Genomic DNA, 24,082 nt, shown 5'->3' with positions numbered 1-24,082 from the left:
CTAAGAAATAATATATGTGGGGATTTACTTTATGTAGTATATACCAAATGTAATATCCTCTCCCCCACCCCTAGGGACTGGAATCCTTATTTTATAAATCTGATATCTGACCTTCATTTACTAGTTTATAATCCATGAAGTTGTTGTTGTTTTTTTAAATGAGATTAAATGTTCCATTTTTTTAAAAAAAAATTTTCTTTTTGGTAATCCTAACCTAAGGATATTTTTCCATTGATTTTTAGAGAGAGTGGAAGGGAGGGTAATAGACAGAGAGAAAAGAAACATGGATGTGAGAGAGAGACATTGATTGGTTGCCTCCTGCATATACCCTGACCAGGACTGGGCATGGAGCCTGCAACCGAGGTACATGCCCCTGACCGAAATCGAATCTGGACTCTTCGGTCCGCAAGCTGATGCTCTATCCACTGAGCCAAACTGGTTATGGCTAATCCATGAAGTTTTAATTAGGGGAGTGACTTAATCAGATTTGGATGTTTTAGAAAGAGCTACTTGCCATAGTGGAGAAGAGGCAGGCATAGAGATCAGAAGACTGCTGCATTAGTGCAGGAAAGACAAACTGGTGTCCTGAAATAAATTAGTGGCGGGAAAGTAGACTCTGAAAGATATGGGAAGAGGCAGAGGAGTCAGAATGAAGTTTAGGATTCTGTTTTGGACATCTAGGTACATAATGCTGCCATTTATGAAGGTGTGGGATAGTAGAAGTTTGGGTAGGGAGAAGATGATTAGTTCACTGTTAGGTTAGTTGCTGCCTGTGGGACTTCAAATTGGAGCTGTTTAATAAGCAAATGAGTATTTGGGTCTGGAAGGAGTAGTGATTGAGGAGTCAGTCATATTGATGGCAATTGAAACTAAAAGTCGATGGCAGCTTGTCAGGGGAGAGTGTAGTGTGAGAAAATATTAGGCTCCAAAATGCAAAGCTGAAGGAACACTACCATCTGACACAGGCTGCAAAGATAAACCAAAGATGGAGAAAAACCAGGATAGTGTGATGGTACTTTCAACATCAGGAGTATGGAAATACCTCAAATATATAGGCACTTTAGGAAACCAGAAATCATCCTATCTAATAAAAGACAAAAGGGTAATTAACCGTACCTACGCTACGCTTCCCATGGGCTAATCAGCAAAATATGCAAATTAACTGCCAACTAAGATGGCGGTTAACCGCCAACAAAGATGGCGGCTAATTTGCATACTTCAGGCAGGGCAGGACAGCGCAAGCCGCCATCCAGGCCCCCATGTGCGGCCTGGGGGCTGGGGCTCAGGCAAAGCAATCGCTGAGCGCCTTACCTGAGCCCTCGCCCGCCCACCGGAGACACAGGGCCCACTCCCGTGTGGGACCTGGGGGCAGGCGGGGGCTGGTGCGAAGGCAAGCGGTGTCCACCCCCTCCACCTCCCCCGTGCCTGCCCACCAGAGACAGGGGGCCCACTCCTGGGTGCCCCTTCCTGCTCGCAGCAGAGCCCGAGGAGTCTGCTAGCATCCTTCCAGCCTTCCAAAGTGTAATAAAGTGCATTTCTGGTGAAGAGAAATCCAGGCCGGGGGTGCGTGGGTGCAGACAGGCACGGGGCCCTCCAAGGGCTGGTGGCTTCAGGCCCAGGCCATGCGCCAGGCCACTCAGAGTGCTCGGAACCGGTGCCTAAGGCCGGCGGTTTGCGCTCTCCTGGCCAGTGCAGAACTGCAGGCGTGACCTGCCCCCACGTCCTCTGCGCCCGGGGGTCACGCTCATACTGCCCGGCTACCCGCCTCCAGCCTGGCTCCCGCCTGGGGTCGGTGCCAGCGCCAAGCTCAGGCGGAGGCCAGAGGAAGAACCCCAAACCCTTAGCTGGACTGACCTTGGGCCCTGGAGGGAAGGAGGCTGTAGGGGCCAGGAGAGCCTGAGAAGAGGGAAATCCCAGGAGGAGGCACCTGGAAAGTGCAGTGAATTGCAGGAGAGGGTAGAACAGCCACACACTGGCAAACCCTGCCCGCCCCGGGTCAGTGACGCGCGCCCCAAGTGCTGTTGGGCTTTGCCTTGCATCGCGGGGTCACGTTGCCCGTGGGCCAGGCAAGCAAGGGCCACCCGAACCTGTGAAGTTTCGCATAAATGTGGGGAGGCCACGTTTGGGTGGGTTTGTCAGGCCCAGGGAAGGCACCTTTGCTCTCTGCGCCGAGACGGTGGCCAAGGGGCTCTCCGGAGACATGTGGTGACTGAACCCAAGCCAGGCCGAGTCCTGCTCGCACTGAAAGGCAAGTAACTGAGCACCGCGCCCCAAATGCATGGGGAGCACCAGCGGCCTCCTCTCTCCTGCCCTGGAACGTGGGAGGCCTGGCGGGATTCACAGGTAAAACACAGACACTGATGGGTCCCAGACCCCTTTTCTTTGCACCCCCCCCCCCCCCCCAACATTCTGTGAGGCTAAGGTTCCTGAGCCCAGATCCAAGGACTGCAAAGGGAACAATTCTCCCGGTGAGAACATGCAGGCAGGTGCCTCCTGCCAAGGCGGCCAAGTTTGACAAACAGCGCCTCCTGGGGTGGGGAAAGCAGAGTGCTGTGGAGCAGCCCTGGCTCCCAGCTACCCGGGGGGGCCCCCGCGGCTCCCTGCTGGCCCCAACAGCTAGGCGGTGGCCCCTGCGTGTCCGGTGCACCTAGGCCTCGCTGACCTCGTGACCCCCAGAGCACGTACCCGCCTCCTGGTCCTAATTGCCTCTCTCCCCTCCACACACACACACATGCATCTGCAAAGGCGGGAACGAGGCCCAGGCGCCCTTGCTGGCGAAAGTCATACTCCAAGTGGCCGGCTGTGTGAGGGACAGTGGACACTCACTCGCTCACTCTCTCCCTGGAAAATCCAGGGCATACCTAGGTTCCTGCAACGTGTGGAATTAGAATTCAAACCGTTTATTGTCTCCTAATTTTTCTCTGGTTTCTTTGGTCACTCACTGTGGCTGCCCCCACTGTTCTGAGTGGACCCTGGGGGCTCCTCAGCCAGACCACAAATCCCCAAATCAAACACTCGCTTTCAGAAAGCCGGGCTTCTCTCAACGCACCCCGCAACCTAAAAGGTTGCCCCTCCGTGAAAAGCTCTGAGGAGCACCGAGCTGGGAAAGGACAGCTGGTGCGTGGCGGGGGTCCCTGGGACCCGAAAAGGTGCAGGAAAAAAAGAATTTTTTTTAACACATTTCAATTTCAAGAAGTAAAAACAAAACCAAGAAAGCAAAGTACGCTTTCAGAGCCTGAATATCCACAGGGACCTCAGCGCGATCCCGAGCCACCGCCCGCCCCAGCGCGGGATCCGGGCCTGCCATCTGTGACTGGGGGAGACGGGGAAGACACCGCGGGATTGGGTGTGCCATCTGCCACCAGGTGAGCGGCCCTAAGCCAGCAGGTGGTTATCTCCCGAGGGGTCCCAGACTGTAAGAGGGCACAGGTTGGGCTGAGGGCCCCCCCCCCACCAGTGCACAAATTTTTGTGCATGGGGCTTCTAGTCTATATATCCTATCTAATAATAGAGAAACATGCTAATTAACCGTAACTTCACTTCCCTTCCCATTGGCTAATCAGCGAGATATGCAAATTAACTGCCAACCAAGATGGCAGCCGGCAGCCAGGCAGCTGAAGTGAACAGGAGGCTTGCTTGCTCCAGTGATAGAGGAAGCCAAGGTTCCCCGCCTGCCGCTGCCGGCCTCTGAGCTTGCACTCTAAGCAACTATGTTGCAATTATAGAAGTTAAACAATGCCCAGAAACCTGCTTTCAGCTGTCAGAGCTGGAGCCAGCAGGACCGCAGCAGTGTTACAATTATAGAACCCAAACAAACCCAGATACCTGCTTTCAGCAGCCGAGGTCTCAGAGCTGGAGCCGAGCCTCAGAGCTAAAGCCGGCTCTCAGCTCCAGTGACAGCCGTAGAAGGTAAATAAATCCCAGAATAAAAAAAGAAAAGAAGAAAAGGAAAGGTTGGGAGCTTCAGTCACCCGCCATTCGGAAAACGGCCCTCAGCCCCTCACCCAGACTGGCCAGGCACCCCAGTGGGGACCCCCACCCTGAAGGGGGTGTGACCAGCTGCAAACAGCCATCATCCCCTCATCCAGGCTGGCCAGGCACCCAAGCAGGACCCCTACCAATCCGGGACACCCTTCAGGGCAAACCAGCCGGCCCCCATCCGTGCACCAGGCCTCTATCCTATATAGTAAAAGGGTAATATGCAAACTGATCCTAACAGCAGAAAGATTGGGAATGACTGGTCACTATGACACACACTGACCACCAGGGGGCAGACACTCAATGCAGGAGCTGCCCTCTGGTGGTCAGGTCGCTTTCACATGGGAGGAGCTCTGCTCAGCCACAAGCCAGGCTGATGGCTGCCAGTACAGCGGTGGTGGTGGGAGCCTCTCCTGCCTCCTCAGCAGCGCTAAGGATGTCCGACTGCAGTTTAGGCCTGCTCCCTGCTGGCAAGTTGACATCCCCCGAGGGCTGCCGGGCTGCCAGAGGGATGTCTGATTGCCATCTTAGGCCCAATCCCCCGGGGAGCAGGCCTAAGCCAGCAGGTGGTCATCCCCTGAGGGGTCCCAGACTGCGAGAGGGCACAGGCCGGACTGAGGGACCTCGCTTCCCCCCTGAGTGCACAAATTTTTGTGCACTGGGCCTCTAGTATATATATAAAAGGCTAATATGCTAAGTGTCCGACCATCTGACCAGTTGCTATGATGTGCACTGACCACCAGCGGGCAGACGCTCAACGCAGAAGCTGCTGAATTGCAGTGACTTGGCAGTGGTGGTTCTCGGGTGATGCACCCTGAAACCAGAGAGGAGGGAGCCTGATTCTTTGCGGGGCTGCACAGTTCTACCTTTGGCCGTGGGTTATGTTGTTGCTGGGGACTGTTGGCCCCGAATCTGGTTTACTGCACACTTGCGTTTGCATTTCACATCCTATATGACAGCAACTTTGCAGAGTGCCCTCTTGCTTTCTGGGACTCCTTAGGGGATGTTGGAGAACCGGTATCAGCCCAATCCCCGCAGGCCAGGCCAAGGGACACCACCTGCCAGAGGGACCCCCGCTCACTCTGCAGATGCCAGGGAGAGACTGCGGGAGGTTGGCTCCAGGGTGTGTCTGGCCCATCTCACCTTCTAATTAGTTCCCTTTCAATGTGCATGAATCAGTGCACTGGGTCACTAGTCTGTATATATAAAAGTCTAATAGGCCCAGTGTCTGTCCAGGTAATGATATCACTCAGCAACGCCTGGCTTCCTCTCCCTAGCGACTAGCCTCCTTGGAGTTTCTTCAGCACAGGAACACTTGCTTTATAGCCAGGTGGAAGCATTTTACACCATAACCAAATGTCTGTGAAGTGTTTTCTGTGCCTCATCTCATTTTTTCCTCACAGAAGTCCTGGAGTAGGTAGATAGGAGACTCAGTGGAATCCTATTTTCATTTCATTAGCTGGAAAACGGAGATTTAGAAAGCTTAGAAATTTGACCTGACTGAAAAGAAATAAGAAATGATGGACCTTGAAAATGACTTCAGGTTTTCTCACTGCGCAGAATATAGTCAAAAACTGCTACAGTTAAATATTTCACCCTTTGTTCTCCCTGAGTGATCTACAATAATAATCTGCTTCGTATTTATATTTACTTCTGTGTTGCTGACAGTTACCTGAAAGAAGTTGGGGTGCTTCACTGGGCTGGAAAAAGTTTAGCAGCATCAGAAAGCAGGTCTAATTAAGCAAGTTTATTCTGTATAAAAGGCTAAGTTGACTCGTGCATGCACAATACATATAAAGCCCTAGCTGGCACCAGTCTCAAGTGTGTGTTCTGTCTTGTCAATCGTGACTTTGGTTGACACTTCTATTATAGAGAAAGGGCGAATAGTGATATTGAAATATTTCTTCTAATTAATTTCTTTCCAATGTGCACGAATTTGTGCACTGGGCCACTAGTAGAATATAAGTATATTCCGTATTTTTTTTGGTTCGAGCTGGATGATTTTCTTAGAAACCATTTCAACCCATTTCTGAGTTAATCAAATGAGACATTAAAGACCCATAAAAGAACTGACTTACGTCAGTGCTTCTCAAATTTATTTGTAGAAAAGGACTTAAAAAAAATTTTCAATCTTCATGGACCAAAACTTTTGTAAAAAATACTAAAAAAATAATTGCTTGAACATGAAATAAAGATAAGCGACGTATTTCTTATTAGATGTGGACATTTTTGTTTTGTTTTTTTGTTTTCAGGGATGAAATAAAATATATTATTTGTACTTAAAAAAAAGATAGGCAACATATAAGCCCACTATTTTAAAATTAAGAAAAAGTTTGCATACAATAAAATCTACCCTTTTTAGTGTATAGTTATGAGTTTTGATAAGCACATACAATCATGTAACTGTAAGATATACAATAGTTCTAGTATCATTCTCAAAAAATTTCTCCTGCCCCTTTGTAGTTAACCCCACACCCCACCTGTAGCCTAATCTTTTTGTCTATTGTTTTTCTTTTCCAGAATGTGACATAAATGTAAACACAATATTTAACCTTTTGAGTCTGGCTTCTTTCACTTAGCATACTACATTTGAAATTCATTCATGTTGTTGTGGTACGAATAGTTCCTTTTTATTGATGAGTAAAATACCATTGTATGGATATACTACCATTTGTTTTATCCTTTCATTAAATGATTGACTAATTGTGTTGTTTCCAGTTTGGGGGTTATAAAGCTGCTAAAAACATTAGTGTATAAGTGTTTGAATATAAGTTTTATTTCCCTTTGGATAAATACAGAGGAATGGGCTTATTGGATCATACATAACTAAGAAATTGCCAAATAGGTACATAACTAAGAAATTGCCAAACAGTTCTCCAAAGTCATAATTACCATTTTACATTCCCATCAGCAATGTATGAGAGTTCCAGTTGCCCATTTGGTACTTTTAATTTTTTGTAGCTGTTTTAATAGGTGCCTAATGGTGTGACATTGAGCTGTGTGTTTTTGGTTTTTCTTAAAATGTTTTTTTATTGATTTTACTGGGAGAGGAAAAGAGAGGGAGAGAGAAACATTGATGTAAGAAAGGAACATTAATTGGCTGCCTCCTGCATGCCCCCCACTGTGGATCGAGCCTGCAACTGGGAGTTCCCTCATGGGGGAAGCAACCGGTGACCTTTTGGTGCATGGGACAACGTTTCTCAACCAACTGAGCCACACCGGCCAGGGCGGCATTGTGGTTTTAATTTGCATTTCCCTAGTGATTAATAATATGGGTCATTTTTTCATCTGATAATTTGCCATCCATAAATCTTTCAAGACCCAACTATTTATTTATTTTAATCCTCACCTGAGGATATTTGATATTTTTCCATTGATTTTCAGAGAGTGGAAGAGAGAGGGAAAGACACGAGAGAAACATTCATGTGAAACACATTGATCGGTTGCCTCCTGCACGCACCCCGGGGAGGAGCCTGCAACCGAGGTATGTGCCCTTGATTAAAATCAAACCTGGGACCCTTCAGTCCACAGGCTGATGCTCTATCCACTGAGTCAAACCAACTAGGGCTCAAGCCCCAACTTTTTAATTATTAGATTCAACAGACATAAAATTACTCCGTTGCTGTAAAAGTTTTTAAATTCTTACACTGGAATTTCTATTTTTATTTTTTCATGGGCTAGTGATGGGTAGCTGTTCTGCACTGGTGTAGGTAATGGTGGAACAGGGACTAGAACTCTGCTTTCTTTACTCCCAGGCCCATCCATTTTCCTCCATGTTACCACTTTCCCTCTCTATAGACTCCTTTTGTTGACCCAAAATTTGCTTTGTTTAATTATTTCATTCCCCTTAACTTAATATCTCATTCCTCTTGTACTTAATAAATTTAGTTTTCTTCATATAAGGTTATTTTTTTTTTAATGTTTTGGTTAATAACTCCAAGATGGGAGACTGATGAGGAAGTTAAATGTTCACCTTATTTCTTACAACTATCACCCACTCCCATTTCCTTGATGGGAAGTCTAGCTTACTGTGCTATCAATTCTGGGGGAAATGTAGGGACACACAAAAAGTAACCTCTTTGTGTCTCTATCATTTCTGTGGTCTATCCCTCTGGGTCAAGAGGGGGTCTGTAGAGGAATTTCCTTCCTTCCTTTCGTTTTTTCCTTCCTTTTCAACTCTGATTGCTGTACCTTGGTTCCTTGATAGTAGTGAAGAGACTGTTCTTTGGGCACTGAAAGTAAAGTAGAGACTAGACATAAGGTACTACTAAGTCTTGATTCTTCCAGCTGTGGTAGAGACAGGGACTGCATTATAGGTTTGGGGCTATTTCCTGTATCATCATTAATGGAGAGAGAGTGTGAACTGAGAGACAGCAGGGAGGAAATAGCCACTGATAAATTGTGTGCCACAAGCTGAGTTAAATAATGTTATTTTGGTGCCATTAGCAAACTTAAAAGAGATGGAAGGAAAAAAGATAAGGGATAAATAAAAAGGGTACATGTGTTGAGAAACAGTAAAGTGGAATTCCTGCCATGGGTTATGGATTGTGTCCCTCCTCCCCCCAAATTCATATTTTGAAATCTTAACACCTAATGTGATGGTATTAGGTGGCGGAGGCTTTTGGGAGGTGATTAGGTCATGAGGATAGAACCCTCATGAATGGGATGAGTGTCCTTAGAAAAGAAAACCCAGAGAGTTTTTTTGTTCCTGCCAGTGTGAGGACACAGTGAGAAGATAGCTGTCTATGAAGGAGGATGTGGGCCTGTACCACACACCAAATCTGCTGGAGCCTTTATCTTGGACTGCCCAGCTTCCAGAACTGTGAAAAAGAAATGTTTTTTGTTTAAACCACCCAGTCTAGTATTTTTTTTACCAGTGTGCCCCTTTACTATAAACATTGAAAGCCCCTTCTTAACTGAAATTGAGTCCACTCAACTCAATCAATTCAACAAACATAAAACAAAGGATTTCTATATGCCAGGTGCCAGAAAATATGCTGGGATCCAAAAAATTTCACTATGGCAAAATTCCTGTCACCAGATATCCAATAATTTATCCAGATATTATATAAATGCACACATAATCAAAATAAAGTGGTCTAAAATAAAAAAAAATACGTTTTTTTATTGATTTCAGAGAGGAAGGGAGAGGGAGAGAGTGAAAGAAACATCAGTGAGAGAGAATCATTCATCAGCTGCCCCCTGCACGCCCCCTACTGGGGATCAAGCCTGCAACCTGGGCATGTGCCCCGACCAGGAATCAAACCGTGACCTCCTAGTTTATGACTTGATGCCTAACTACTGAGCCATACCGGCCAGGCTATAGTATTTTTATTATAGCAGTCTGAACAAACTAAGAACACTGGATTAGATTAAGCTATTCTGCTGCTACCTATAATATTGGAACCTCAAAAGAAGCCTATTTAATCAAGTTTCCAGATAATTTAAATCTGCAAACTTAGTCCCTCCTTTAAAAAATATTTTTTATTCTGAATATAATAAGATAGTTCAATTTTTTTCAGCTGACCCATCAAAAATTGCTATTAACACTTAACATATATGTAAAACTTGTAACTATCACTGTTCCTTTCCCCTATGTCCGTGGCCGGCAAACCGCGGCTCGCGAGCCACATGCGGCTCTTTGGCCCCTTGAATGTGGCTCTTCCACAAAATACCGGCTCTTCCACAAAATACCGACTTCTGTGCATGGGCCACGGAGTTTCAATTGCACTGTACGTGCACGCCCGCACGTGGTATTTTGTGGAAGAGCCACACTCAAGGGGCCAAAGAGCCACATGTGGCTTGCGAGCCGCTGTTTGCAGACCACGGGGCTAGGGCAACTGTTTGTTGCATAGGACTATTCCATCCATTGCAGAAGATTTAGCACTTGTATTAGTTTCCTGTGGCAGCTGTAACAAATTACCACAAACTGCATGGCTTAACACAGCCATGGGCAAACTACGGCCCGCGGGCCGGATCCGGCCCATCTGAAATGAATAAAACTAAAAAAAAAAAAGACCGTACCCTTTTATGTAATGATGTTTACTTTGAATTTATATTAGTTCACACAAACACTCCATCCATGCTTTTCTTCCGGCCCTCCGGTCCAGTTTAAGAACCCATTGTGGCCCTCGAGTCAAAAAGTTTGCCCACCCCTGGCTTAACACATTTATTTTCACAGTTTTGGCGGCCAGAAGTCTATAATGAAGGCATGTGGAGTCTTTGGGGGAAGATGGACATTTTTGAACCTACTACATCACCCTTAGCTTCTCTCCACTAAATGCCAGTAATGTCCCTCACCCCCAATTCATGAAACACCAAAAGTGGTCTTTCACATTACTACATGTCTCTACTACTTCTGGACCTTAAGAACTGCTGGTACTTTTAATTATCTTTCAGTTATCTTCTGTTTCTAAAATGATACGCTAAGTCAGCGGTTCTCAACCTGTGGGTCGCGACCCCTTTGGTGGTGGAATGACCCTTTCACAGGGGTCGCCTAAGACCATCCTGCATATCAGATATTTACATTACGATTCATAACAGCAAAATTACAGTTATGAAGTAGCAACGAAAATAATTTTATGGTTGGGGTCACAACATGAGGAACTGTATTTAAAGGGCCAGAAGGTTGAGAACCACTGCACTAAGTGATGCAACAAGTGATACACTAAGAATGACTGATTATGGCACAGATAATTTGCCTTTATTTAATAAAATAAATGGTGTACTATAGATAGGATGGGAACCTGGGCCTCTAGTATTGACACTATCTGCCCGCCGAATCTCACAAATCCTATTTTAATCTATAGTTCAATAGACCTATGAACCTTGAAAATTTTGAAATACTTAATACACTTTTAAGTTTTCTGCTTTCGTATATTAACTCTTTTTTTTAATAATTGTTGTTCCACTTATTTATGCATTATTGGTTGAATTTTTTTTTTAAATATATTTTATTGATTTTTCACAGAGAGGAAGGGAGAGGGACAGAGAGCTAGAAACATCAATGAGAGAGAAACATCGATCAGCCGCCTCCTGCACACCCCCCACTGGGGACATGCCGCAACCAAGGTACATGCCCTTGACCGGAATCGAACCTGGGACCCTTCAGTCCGCAGGCCGACGCTCTATCCACTGAGCCAAACCAGCTACGGCGAATTTTTTTTTTTAAATCCTCACTCAAGGATATGTTTTTTTATTGATTGTTAGAGCAAGAGGAAGGGAGAAGAGAGAGAGAGAAACATTGATCGGTTGCCTGCTCTCCACGCCCCGACTGGGGATCAGACCCGCAATAACACTCCAACCAACTGAGCTGCCTGGCCAGGGCTGTATATCAGCTCTTGATGCTTCTCAGTTGTACTAGAATGCTGTTTAGTTGCCACAAATTTTGGAGCAGATCCCTTTCATATATCATTTTATATTTTATCCGTAACATTCACTTTTTTCTAGAGTAATATTCTTTTTGTTTTTTTTTATTGCATCCCTACTTTTTAAAAAACGTATGTTTAGCTTTTGGCCCCTACTCTCACAGTCATTGCAGTACATTGAGCTCCATGGAGACAGCACTGGCGTAAGTGCGAGTTGGATGAGCACTGAGGAAAAATAATTAAACATGAGCAAAGGAGATCCTAAGACACGAGAGGCAGAATGTCATCATATGCTTTCTTTGTGCAAACTTTCTGGATGGAGCACAAAGATGAAGCACCTAGATGCTTCAGTCAACTTCTCAGAGTTTTCTAAGTTCTAAGAGAGCTTGAAGACTATGTCTGCTAAAGAGAAAGGAAAATTTGAAGACATGGCAAAGACGGCCCATTATGAAAGAGTAATGAAAACTTACATCCCTCCTAAAGGGGAAACAAAAAAGAAGTTCAAGGATCCCAATGCACTCAAGAGGCCTTCGGCCTTTTTCTTGTTTTGTTCTGAGTATACCCCAAAATCAAAGGAGAGCATCCTGGCCTATCCATTGGTGATGCTGCAAAAAAGCTGGGAGAGATGTGGAATAACATTGCTCTGCTGCAGGTGGCAGGCTTGGTGAAAGGAAGGCTGCTAAGCTGAAGGAGAAATACAAGCTAAAGGAAAGCCTTATGTGGCAAATATGGAGTCATCACGGCTGAAAAAAGCAAAAAAAAAAAAGGAAGAGGAAGAAAATGAGGAAGATGATAATGATGAATGTTAGTTCTAGTGCAGTTTTTTCTTGTCTATAAAGCATTTAATCCCTTTGTACACAACTCCTTTTTTAAAGAAAATGTAAGGCGTGTAAGGTTTGTTTTTAAACTTTTTTTTTTTTTTATAGTTAACACACTACCGAATGTGTCTTTGGATAGTCCTGTCCTGGTGGTATTTTCAGTAGCCACTAATCTTGCCTGGTGCAGTATGCAGAACAAATTAGTTATATATGGGGATGGTAGTTTTTCATCTTCAGCTCTCTGATGCAGCTTATATGGAATAATTGTTCTGTTAACTGAATACCACTGTGTAATTGCAAAAAAAAAGTTTGCAGCTATTTGACATTATGAATGCTTTTAAGTAAATACAGTTGTTTTTTTAATGAAAAAGAGTATTTAACGTGAGTGAAACACATGTTCATAGCATCAAATGAATGAGGGAAAGAAAACTGATGGCCTGGAGGGCAAGATAGTTCAGTTGGTTAGAGCAGTATCGCAATATGCCAAGGTTGCAGGTTCAATCCCAGGTCAGGGCACATACAGGAGTCAACCAATGAATGCATGAATAATTGGAACAACAAATCAATGTTTCTTTCTAAAATCAATTTAAAAAAAAGAAAACTGAAAAGTCTTACTCTGCCTGTTTATTATCTGACAGTGTGGATCTCCATAAGCTATACAAAAATACTTCCAGTGTTTTTCATTTGTCATTGATATATATCTTGAGTACCATATAATTTGGGGCAGTCTTTTTATTTTTTTTATTAATAGTCAACTATTTGCCAGCGAGGAGTTGGACCAAGTTATTTTAATGTGAATTTTCTTAATCTACTTCATGAAGTTGGTAACATCCCCATTTTATAACTGAGGAAACAGGGCTAAATAAATTAGTAATTATCTCAAAACAACACAACTAGTGAATGACAGAACTAGGATTCAAACTCAGGTTTATCTGAGTACTATCCAGGCTCATAATGTTTATATTATCTATAACTCCCTATCCAGAGAACGGAAGAAAATATGAAGAATGTTTTCTCTTCATTACTGGATATAAGACTGGCTAGAGGGAGAATTTTGATACCTTCATTCCAGTTGTTTGGTATCTTTTCCCCAGGACACCTTGTGTCTTTTTGATGCTCTAAGTATATCTCTTCCTTGTTCGTCCCCCCAGGTCCCCACAAGTGCCCTGACCAGGCCAGGTATCAAACCTGCAACCCAGGTACCTGCTCTTGACTGGGAATTGAAACCGAGACCCTTCCCTTTGGTGCTCAGAGCCAGGGCTCTAACCACTTATGGCCAGGACGTAAGTTTATAGTTTTAAAAAGGATGTCTGCTTACCCAAATTAATCTCTTTAATCAGGGTTGGGAGATGCCCATATAAGGCCTGAGAAATCACTTGGTCTGGCCCTGCTATGTCATTAGGGATGAATTAATTAAATGTTTGACCAAATATAGCAGGCTAATTTTAAGTTGATAATAAATTTTTTTTTTTATTGATTTCAGAGAGGAAGGGAGAGGGAGAGAGTGATAGAAACATTAATGATGAGAGAGAATCATTGATTGGCTGCCTCCTGCACTCCCCACACTGGGGATCGAGCCTGCAACCCAGACATGTGCCTGACCAGGAATTGAACCGTGACTTCCTGGTTCATAGGTTGACACTCTACCACTGAGCCATGCTGGCCAGGCTAAGCTGATAATTATTTATGGCCTTCGAATGATGTTATAAATATCCAAATGGCCCTTGGCAGAAAAAAGGTTCTCCACTCCTGTCTTAAATGGTAGCATTTTAGGCAGCATAATAAAGTGAAAAAAATTTAGGCAGTTAAGAAAAGACTTGGGATAGGCAGACCATATTGTTGATAGGCTAGCTTCCCTGAGGATTGACTTAACAAGTTTTTGATTTTTCATAGCATCTTTTATTTCACAACTCACAAATTCTCTTGATGGTTCCCATTTAGTGGCATTGGAGTTATGATAGTTGGAGGGTAGTGGACAGCAACTATTTGTATGCTGTGGTCATTTTTAAGTTGAATTTCCGTATGACCAAATAAATTTACAAAGGAGCAAAAGCAGCCAGCATTGGTTGCTATTGTGGTAGAAGAGAATTTCAATGTCCATCAGCATGTTCTTTGTGCTTTTTGTGGTGCTTTAGTACAATGTGAGTACACAAGGACAAGAGACAAAATGGTATGAACTCAGCTAGTAAATTCTATGAAAAAAAAGAGAGATCAACACATGCCTTGAGAAGCTAGCTTTAGGGTTCATTATGAGGCAAATGTAACAGTTCATGATCTCTGTGCGAGAACAAGCTTCCAGAGCAGTCTACCTATAGCAACATTTTAACTGTGAGAAGCTGCTGTGTAGATAAGTAAATGAAAATGGTGGAGTACAATAGACACTGAACTTTTAGATTAGCATTTAAGAAGTATAATAATACAGCACAGTATAACTGGACATGGTGTAAAAATATTAGGGAAGCATTGAAAATCTCAGGTTTTCTGACAAATGGAAGCGCATGAATCTTGAAATTGTTCACCGAATTTGTGCTGCTTTTGTCCCAATGGTTTGTACTTAATTATCTAACATAAAGTTGGTTATTGGGCTATGTGAACTTCTCCTTCCCTTTGTTGACCTTAAAAATAAAAGTTATTTTACCAGCATAAATGAATTTATTTGGGAACAGCAGATACTTGCAATTTGGGACAAGCATGCTATAGCAGAAGCCACAGGCAAGTGCAACAAACAGGAAAGTTATTTTATGGAGAAAAAGGAAAAAGTTGAGAGGGGTTGTTTTGAAAGTCTGTTGGAGAAAAGCAATAAATAATTCAGGAAGATGACAGTTCAAGGACATGAAAATTTTTTGTTGGCAGAGTTGCTGTGGTAATCAATTTTTTAAAAAATGTATCTTTATTGTTGAAAGTATTACAAATGTGCCCCTTTCCCCCACACCCCATAGACGCTCCTCCACCCCGCACCTCCCTCCAAGGGCCTACCACACTATTGTCTGTGTCCATGGGTTATGCATATATGCATATAGTTCTTTGGTTAATCTCTTCCCACTGCCCCACCCCGGTAATCGATTTCTTATAGGAGATGCAATGTGCAATGTACATGTTTTCCTGTTGGGGCCTATAATCTATTTTTCCTGTTGAAGATTTCTTTTTGTTGTTATTATTTGTTTGTTTTTGTTAATCTTCACCCAAGGATATTTTTCCATAGATTTTTCAGTGAGAGTGGAAGGGAGGGGGGAGAGACACAGAGAGAGAGAGAGAGAAATATCAATGTGAGAGAGACACATCAATTGGTTGCCTCCTGCATGTGCCATGTGCCCTGACTGGCACTGGGGATGGAGCCTGCAACCGAGGTACATGCCTTTGACCTGAATTGAACCCAGGACCCTTCAGCCCATAGGCCGATGCTCTATCCACTGAGCCAAACCGACTAGGGCTCTTTTTTAAAAGAAAAGTTTTTACTGATTTTAGAGAGAGGGAGAGAGAGAGAGAGAAACATCCGTCTGCTGCCTCCTGCATGCCGCCCCCACTGGGGAGCAAACCAATAATCTGGTCATATGCCACGGCTGGAATCCAACCAGTGACCTCTTGGTGCATGGGACAACACTAAACCAACTGAGCCACTCTGAGCAGGGCTGTTGAAGATTTCTTTTGTTGGAGTCTGTAATAGACAATTCTTCCTGGAATTGACATAGAGTGGTATGTGTGAGAGTTCCCCCTTCTGGCCTCCCAATTCCACTTTAGTGCGGTTTTCTTTATTAATTTTTATACCCTTAAAAAGTTGCATTTGTTTTGGGGATTTCATTTCTGTAAAGTGTGTTTTCTGATGTTGAGAATGTAAATTTGTACATACTAGAATTTGAGAACATTTGGTTTAGCTTGATTGAGAACTTAAAAGATAACTAGCATGAGGCCCTAGCCAGTTTGGCTCAGTGGATAGATTGTCAGCCTGTGGACTGAAGTGTCCCGGGTTCGATTCCGGTTGCAGGCTCCTGGCCCCGGTTGGGGTGCATGCAGGAGGCAACCAATTGATGTGTCTCTCTTACATCTATGTTACTCTCTGTCTCTCCTCCCTTCCACTCTCTAAAAATCAATGGAGTCCAGCCTGGTGTGGCTCAAGGGTTAAACATCGACCCAGGAACCAAGAGATCACTGGTTTGATTCCTGGTCTGGGCACATGCCCAGGTTGTGGGCTCGATCTCCAGTAGGGGGCGTGCAGGAGGCAGCTGATCAATGATTCTCTCTCATCATTGATGTTTCTCTCCCTCTCCTTTCCTCTCTGAAATCAATACAATTATATTTTAAAAAATGAAATAAAAATCAATGGAAAATAACAAGTGAGGATTAAAAAAAAAAGAGCCCTAGCCAGTTTGGCTCAGTGGATAAAGCATTGGCCTGCAGACTGAAGGGTTCCTGGTTTGATTCTGGTCAAGGGCACATGCCAGTGTTGCGGGCTCGATCCCTGGTAGGGGGCATGCAGGAGGCAGCGGATCAGTGATTCTCTCTCATCATTGATGTATCTATCTCTCTCTCCTTCTCCCTTCCTCTCTGAAATCAACTAAAAAAAATAACTAGCCTGAGAAAAGTGAGAACTGGGCCAATTGAGTGAGGTTTTTTGTGTTTGTTTTTTTAAAAAATATATTTCTTTATTGATTTCAGAGAGGAAGGGAGAAGGAGAGAGAGATAGAAACATCAATGATGAGAAAGAATCATTGATTGGCTGCCTCCTGCACGGCCCCCACTGGGGATCAAGCCTGCAACCCAGACATGTGCCCTTGGCCGGAATCGAACCTGGGATCCTTCAGTCCACAGGCTGACGCTGTATCCACTGAGCCAAGCCAGCCAGGGCGTGTTGTTGTTGTTTTTTTAATTGATTTTTAGAGAGAGAGGAAGTGGGGGGAGAGAGAAACATTGATGTGAAACACAGATTGGCTGTCTCCTGCATGACCACAATTGGGGATCCAGCTGCCAGGCATGTGCCCTGACCCGGAATTGAACTGGCAACCTTTCCATGCACTGGACGAAGCCTAGCAAACTGAGCCACACTGGCCAGGGACCATGTTTTTAAAGTTTGCAAGATAGAAAAGGTAGTAGAGACAACAATAGAGATCAAGACCATATGGAAAAGGGTGTATCTGTTCCTGTACCTATTTTAGGGTGAAGAGGGAGGAGGAAGGTCTAATACTTAACAGAAAGGTGGGTATTTGGTGTGGTGTCAAGAAAAAGGAGGCAACTGGTATCACTATCCACATCATGCAAAGACATGGCATTGTCAAGTACCACCAAGGGATCTCCCTAGATTGGATAGATCTGTGTAGCTGGAGGGAATGGGATAGAGGTGAGATGAAAGCATAGGGATATGAAATGGGAGCAGTAAATAATGACCAAATCTTGTATGTAGCTCAAGAGAGATGAAAACTTTTCCAGCCAGCAATGCAGAACTATTGAACAGAGGAGACAATTAAGTTTACATTATTTTCCAGTGTAGAAGGTACATCAAAGTGAATACAGCCAAGAGTGGAGAGATGACATAGTTCTTGTAAGAGATGTTGAAAGCTTGAACCAATGGGCATAGAAAGGACAGAATGGATAGGATTAGATGGAAACTGTAGGATTTGTTGTTTGATTGATGGGATGTTTGCAGTTGAAGGAGAAAAAAAAGTTGAAGAAAGTTTCTCATATTTAGCAATATATGTAGCTCCTTTAAAGGGACAAAAACATTCCTGGTCCTTAAGTAACCATATACTTGAATGGTGGCCAGGGGTGAACCTGAGGAGGTGCAGTGAAAGATTAAAGAAGACGGATTAAAGAAGACAGACAAGAGAATACAGTTGGGACCAGGTGGATCACTGCTTGAATCAGGAAACAGTGACCCAGCCTGTAAGCCAAAGCTTTATTTTATAGTCAGATCACACAAAGCAAAACAAGGGGAGTGGTCAACATGTTTACAATGTTCTTGCGGGATTCAAATCTATTTCATTACTCAAGCCGTGTTTTGGCAGCACTTGCTGCACCTCCCACAGCCCATTAGCTACCTAGGAATAAGGGAGGACTATAAGGTCAAGCTTAATTGTGCTAGGAGGGCCCTGCCCTCCAAGCTGGGACTTATATGTGGCTCTGCCACAGGTTAGTCCGAGGCTTGACCCTATAGCAGCTCTCTACATATACCCATATCTAAGGCAAATCCCAAATAAAAGGCAATTCTATATTTGTCCAGTTCCCCAAGAAAATTTTTTTGGCCAACACAAATATGTCATTTTCTAGAGATTTAAGTGAAATGGTCAGATGCTTTATTTGTAATATGTCCTATTTTGTTTTGTTAATCATCACATGAGGATTTTTTTTCCCATTGCTTTTCAGAGAGAGTGGAAGGGAAGGAGGGAGAAGAGTGGGAGAGGGAGAGGAAGAGGGAGAAAGGGAGAGAGAGAGAGAGAGAGAGAGAGAGAGAGAGAGAGCGAGGAGAGAGAGAGGGAGAGAGGAGAGAGACACAGAGAGAGAGAGAGAGAGAGAGAGAGACATTGATGTGAGAGAGACACATTGACTAGTTGCCCTGACTGCCAAACTGCCTGACTGGGGGTGGGGAGTGAACCTGCAACCCAGGTATGTGCCCTTGACTGAGAATTGAACATGAGACCCTTCAGTGCTGGGGGGGGGGGGTTGGGGTGCAATGCTCTAACCATTGAGCCATGGCTATACTATGTTTATTTAACATCCTATCTAATAATAGACAAACATGGTAATTGTACCTTTGCTATGCCTCCTATTGGCTAATCAGCATGATATGCAAATTAACCACCAACAAAGATGACGGCTAATTTGCATACTGTGGGCAGGGCAGGTCAGCACCATCCCGCCTGCCCCGCCACCATCCGGGCCTACTATCTGTGACCTGGGGCGGCGGGCATCCCGTGTGCGACCCGACCCAAGGTGGCGGGGCGGGACAGCATGGCTCTTCTGTCACCCCAGCTTCCCCATCACAGCTCCCTTGGGGGTCTAAGCTTTTAGTTGGACACCCCCCGAGGGCTCCCTGGCTGCCAGAAGGATGTCTGACTGCAGCTTAGGCCTGATCCCCCGGGGAGTGGGCCTAAGTCGACAGGTGGACATCCCCCAAGGGGTCCTGGACTGCAAATGGGCACAGGCCGGGCTGAGGGGACCACCCCCCCCCCCCCCCGCCAAGTGCACAAATTTTTGTGCACCAGACCTCTAGTCCTGTATAATAAAAGGGTAATATGCAAATCGGCTGAACGACTGGTCATTATAACGCACACTGACCACCAGGAGGCAAACGCTCAATGCAGGAGGTGCCTCCAGCTCGCAGGCCCCAATCGCCCAATGGGGAACAGGGAACTGGGAGTGGGTGGCGATGGGGGAGGGTGGGGCTGACTGGTGAGTGGGCAGGAATGGCCAACTTCTCAGTCCTCCCCCTCCCCCCCTCCCCATGCTCTGATCATCTGATGGCGAATGGGGAACCAGGGGTGGGTGGCAGTGTGGGGCGGAGCCGGCAGCCGGGGAAGATGGCCCTGATTGCAGGCCAGGCTTAGGGACTGGACCCGTGCACGAATTTCATGTGCCAGGCCTCTGGTTAAATCATAATATTGTATATTAATGCTTTTTTCCACTCATGTTTCATGAAATAATTTTGTTCATTCACATAGGAATATGTTTTTGTCAGCTATCAGACGAAGCTATGTCATCTGATAATTTTTTGGAGCATATGATTTTCATTTTACATTGAGATATAGCACTTTTAAAATTTGTACATGGTGTTCTCATTGGAACTTTTATCTTTCCTCCATTTATCCTATGTATTCATTTGTAGTTTGTGATTTCTATGGGGTAACCATAAAAATATGAATATATGCAGACAGTATAAAATTCAAAGGATATATAGAAGAGTTGTTTTAGCTGAAGCCTGGCCCTTCCCTGGTGTAATAACTGGTGAGCTGAGTACTGTGAGGTAGCTTTAAGTCAGTTTATTAGACACTGATCACATGCAAGCAAACTTGCTAGATGTTGGGAATACCAAGACAAAAAACCAGTCCCCATGTTTAAGAAGCTTTTCTTTTGGAGGAGCCAGAAAGTAAACCAACATTTATTGCTTAGTAGTATATCCATGTATATTAATTATACCAGAGGCCCAGTGCCCGTGCACCGGTGGGGTCCCTTGGCCTGGCCTGTGGGGATCGGGCCAAAACCGGTTCTCTGACATCCCCCAAGGGGTCCCGGATTGCAAGAAGGCAGTTCTTGGGTGATGCACCCCAGAATCTGGCTCCCTCCCAAGAACTGCAGCTGCCAAGTCACCGCAGCTCGGCATCTTCTGCGTTGAGTATCTGACCCCTGGTGGTCAGTGCGTGTCATAGCTACCGGTTGGATGGTTGCTTAGGCTTTATATATATAGATTATAGAGAGTGTCAGAGGGATAGGAGTGAGGAGGTAGTGTAGAGAATGCTTAGCACACAAATTGACACAGTAACACTTAGGGAGATTGTTGAGTATGCATGAACCAGATGAAGTAGGAGAGGGGGCGTATAAGGAGAATAAGGATATTCCAAGCATGTAATTTAGCATACTGAATTGTGTAGGATTTGGAAGAGGCAAAGATAGCTGAGACCTGATCACAAAGGTTTTTCCAGATCATAAGGACTTTGTAGATGTCAGAAAATCTTTAAAGAATTTAAATTGGGGTATGATACAATCAGACTTGTATTTTGGAACATAACCCCAGCAACCAGGTGGAAGATAGAATGATGATTAGTTAGAAGCCTATTGTGGTAGTTAAGTAAGAAGTATTAAGGGTTTGCTTTAAAGCCTTAGAGATATTTAAAAAAGAAAAGGAAATAAAATCTTAGAGATAGTAGTAGAGAAAACATATGAGATATACACTGAGTGGCCAGATTATTATGACCACCTGACGTTTGTAGGTGAATTAGCTATAATTTCGCGCTGAAGTTGCTAGAGGGCCAGACCATTATAAATAGGGCAGCAGGTTGTTGACCACGACAGAAGTGTTTTTTTCTGAAGATATGGGTAAACAACGTGATTTAACAGCCTTTGAACATGGAATATATATATATATATATATATATATATATATATATACACACACACACATATATATATATATATATATACATATATACATATATATATATATATAAAATATCTACACACACACACACACACACACACTCTGAGTGGCCAGATTATTATGACCACCTGACATTTGTAGGCAAATTAGCTGTATACTGCATCGTATGGGATATGGAAGCTGAAGGCCTGTTCGAACACCTTTGCTGTGTGCAGTTACCAAGATAAAACGTCTCCAATTCGCACAGGAACACAAGGATTGGACAGTCGAGCAATGGAAAAAAGTCATGTGGTCTGATGAATCATGTTTCCAGTTGCATCATGCAGATGGCAGAGTGAGAATTTGGCGGAAACAGCATGAAAGCATGCACCCCACACGCATGAGTACAACCCTTCAAGCTGGTGGGGGCAGTGTTATGGTTTGGGGCATGTTTTCCTGGCATGATTTGGGCCCTTTAATTCGTGTGGAACAACGTCTGAATAGCACAACATACCTAAGTATCGTTGCTGATCAAGTTCATCCTATCATGTTGATGGCGTATCCCAATGGAGATGGCTTTTTCCAATAAGATAGTGCACCATGCCATGGTGCTCATATTGTGCAGGAGTGGTTTCAAGAACATGAGGGAGACTTTACCTTGCTTAGGTGGCCCCCACAATCACCAGATCTCAATCCAGTTGAGCATTTGTGGGACGAAGTTAAAAGAGCCATCAGGCAGCTGGTTCCACAACCATCAAATCTCACAGAACTGGACAGTGCTATTCATCAGGCATGGTATTAGCTTCCTCGCATCACCTTTCAACATCTTGTGGAGTCAATGCCAAGAAGAATCGCCGCAGTATTGAAGGCAAAAGGTGGCCCAACAAAGTACTGATGGGGTGGTCATAATAATCTGGTCACTCACGTTCAAATATATCCCACGTTCAAAGGCTGTTAAATCGCGTTGTTTACCCATATCTTCAGAAAAAAAATCATTTCTACTGTCGTGGTCAACAACCTGCTTCCCTATTTATAATGGTATGGCCCTCTAGCAACTTCAGCACGAAATTATAGCTAATTTGCCTACAAACATCAGGTGGTCATAATAATCTGTCCACTCAGATTATTTAAGAGTAGAACCAGCACTTCTCCTTCTGGCAGTAGAGCTAAACTAGAGAGACAGCATGGATAACACTCCTGTTGAGAAAAAAAATCCTGAAAAAAAAATGTGTATTTTAAAAAATCTTTCAAAATATATTATTGATCTGGCAAGAAAGTAAGGAATACACAGAGACTAAAAACTGTAATTGGGAATGCAGATGTTAGCTAGATTTAAAGCAAGCCTTCAACCTGGTGGAATCTGCCCAAACTGATTGGCATTGACCTCTTTTGATAGTGTGTTAGGGCAGAAGAAACAGGAAACAGCTTGTGGCCTTCCTAAGGAGAGGAGTCTGAAAGAAGACCTCTGCTCCTTTATGAGGTTGAGAATTTATTGTTTCAACCTGGGTAGTTGGAGAGTGGCAGGAGATAGCTTCCCTGAGAATTTATACAATGGTCTATACAGGGTCACATTTCCCATGTTGTCTTATAAAATTTCAAGTCAAGAATGTTTTTGAAGTGGTCCCTGTTTGGTAGTGCCTACAGGTGCTTTACAAAATCTATCAAATCATATCCTCTTAGGAGGAATGGAACCTTCAACCCAGGCTTCAAAAATTTACAGGTTAAAATTCCAAAGCACATGAGATCTCAGCAAAAAAAAAAAAAAAAAAAAAAAAAAAAAAATCACAATATGTACAAAGAACATGGGACAGTAAGCAAGAGCCAGCAGAAATAAAACAGTGAGCCCTAGAGACTGCAGAAAGTTTATATTTTGTCTTAGTAATTCCAATGAGTTTAATTAATATTGACACATGAGTATGAAGTAAGGCTCTCTGAGACACAACAAAGCAGATTAGGAAAAAATAAAAAACGGAACTTCTACATATAAGAAAATTAACTGAAGTTAAAGTTCAATGAACAGATAAAAACAACACACTAAACAGATTAGCACAGCCTAGAGTGAAGAGTTGTAACATATATTTGCTTGGCCAGCGTGGCTCAGTGGTTGAGTGTCCACCTGTAAACCAGGAGTCACAGTTTGATTCCTGGTTGTGGGCTCAATTCCCAGTGTTGGGTGTGCAGGAGGCAGCCAATCAATGATTCTCTCTCATCACTGATATTTCTATCTCTCTCTCCCTCGCCCTTCCTCTCTGAAAAAAACAAAACAAAACAGAAAACAAAACTTGAGTTCTAACATACATTTAATTGGAGTTCCAGAAAGAAATAAGTAAGATAATCGTATATGATAAAAGCCTAATATACTAAGTGTCCAGTCATCTGGTCATCTGTTTAACCGATCAAAGTGTAATATGCTAATGATATGCTAAGGCCGCTCAACTGCTCGCTGTGATGTGCTCTGACCACCAGGGGGAAGACAGTTGACTGGTCAACTAGTTGCTATGACATGCACTGACCACCAGGGGGTAGATGCTCTGACTGGTAGATTAGCTTGCTGCTGGGATCTGGCTGATCGGGATTGGGCGAGACGGGCTGGACACGCCCTGGAGCCCTCCCACGAACCCTCCCTGGCTGGCCAACCTCCCACGTCTCTCCCCGGTCCCGATTGTGCACCTGTGGGGTCCCTCAACCTGGCTTGCACCCTCTCACAATCTGGGACCCTTCGGAGGATGGCGGAGAGCTGGTTTTGGCCCGATGGCGGAACAACCGGTCACTGTGACGTACACTCACCACCAAGGGGCAGATGCTCAACGCAACAGCTGCCCCCTAGTGGTCAGTGCGCTCCCATAGGGGGAGGGCCG

The 24,082-nt window shown here is 44.2% G+C and overlaps 1 protein-coding gene and 1 pseudogene across 1 annotated transcript in view; both read left to right on the top strand.

Annotated features, from left to right (window-relative positions):
- UBXN7 (UBX domain protein 7) overlaps positions 1 to 24,082 on the top strand; it is an 87,457-nt gene that overhangs the window by 4,441 nt on the left and 58,934 nt on the right. The gene's annotated exons all lie outside the window — the stretch shown is intronic.
- On the top strand, positions 11,222 to 13,323 carry LOC118677169 (annotated as a pseudogene).

The sequence above is a fragment of the Myotis myotis genome, unplaced genomic scaffold (genome assembly GCF_014108235.1).
Source record: "Myotis myotis isolate mMyoMyo1 unplaced genomic scaffold, mMyoMyo1.p scaffold_m19_p_2, whole genome shotgun sequence".
Taxonomy (NCBI): domain Eukaryota; kingdom Metazoa; phylum Chordata; class Mammalia; order Chiroptera; family Vespertilionidae; genus Myotis; species Myotis myotis.
The sequence above is the reverse complement of the archived record's forward strand: the minus strand, read 5'-3'. Positions and strand labels throughout refer to the sequence as shown.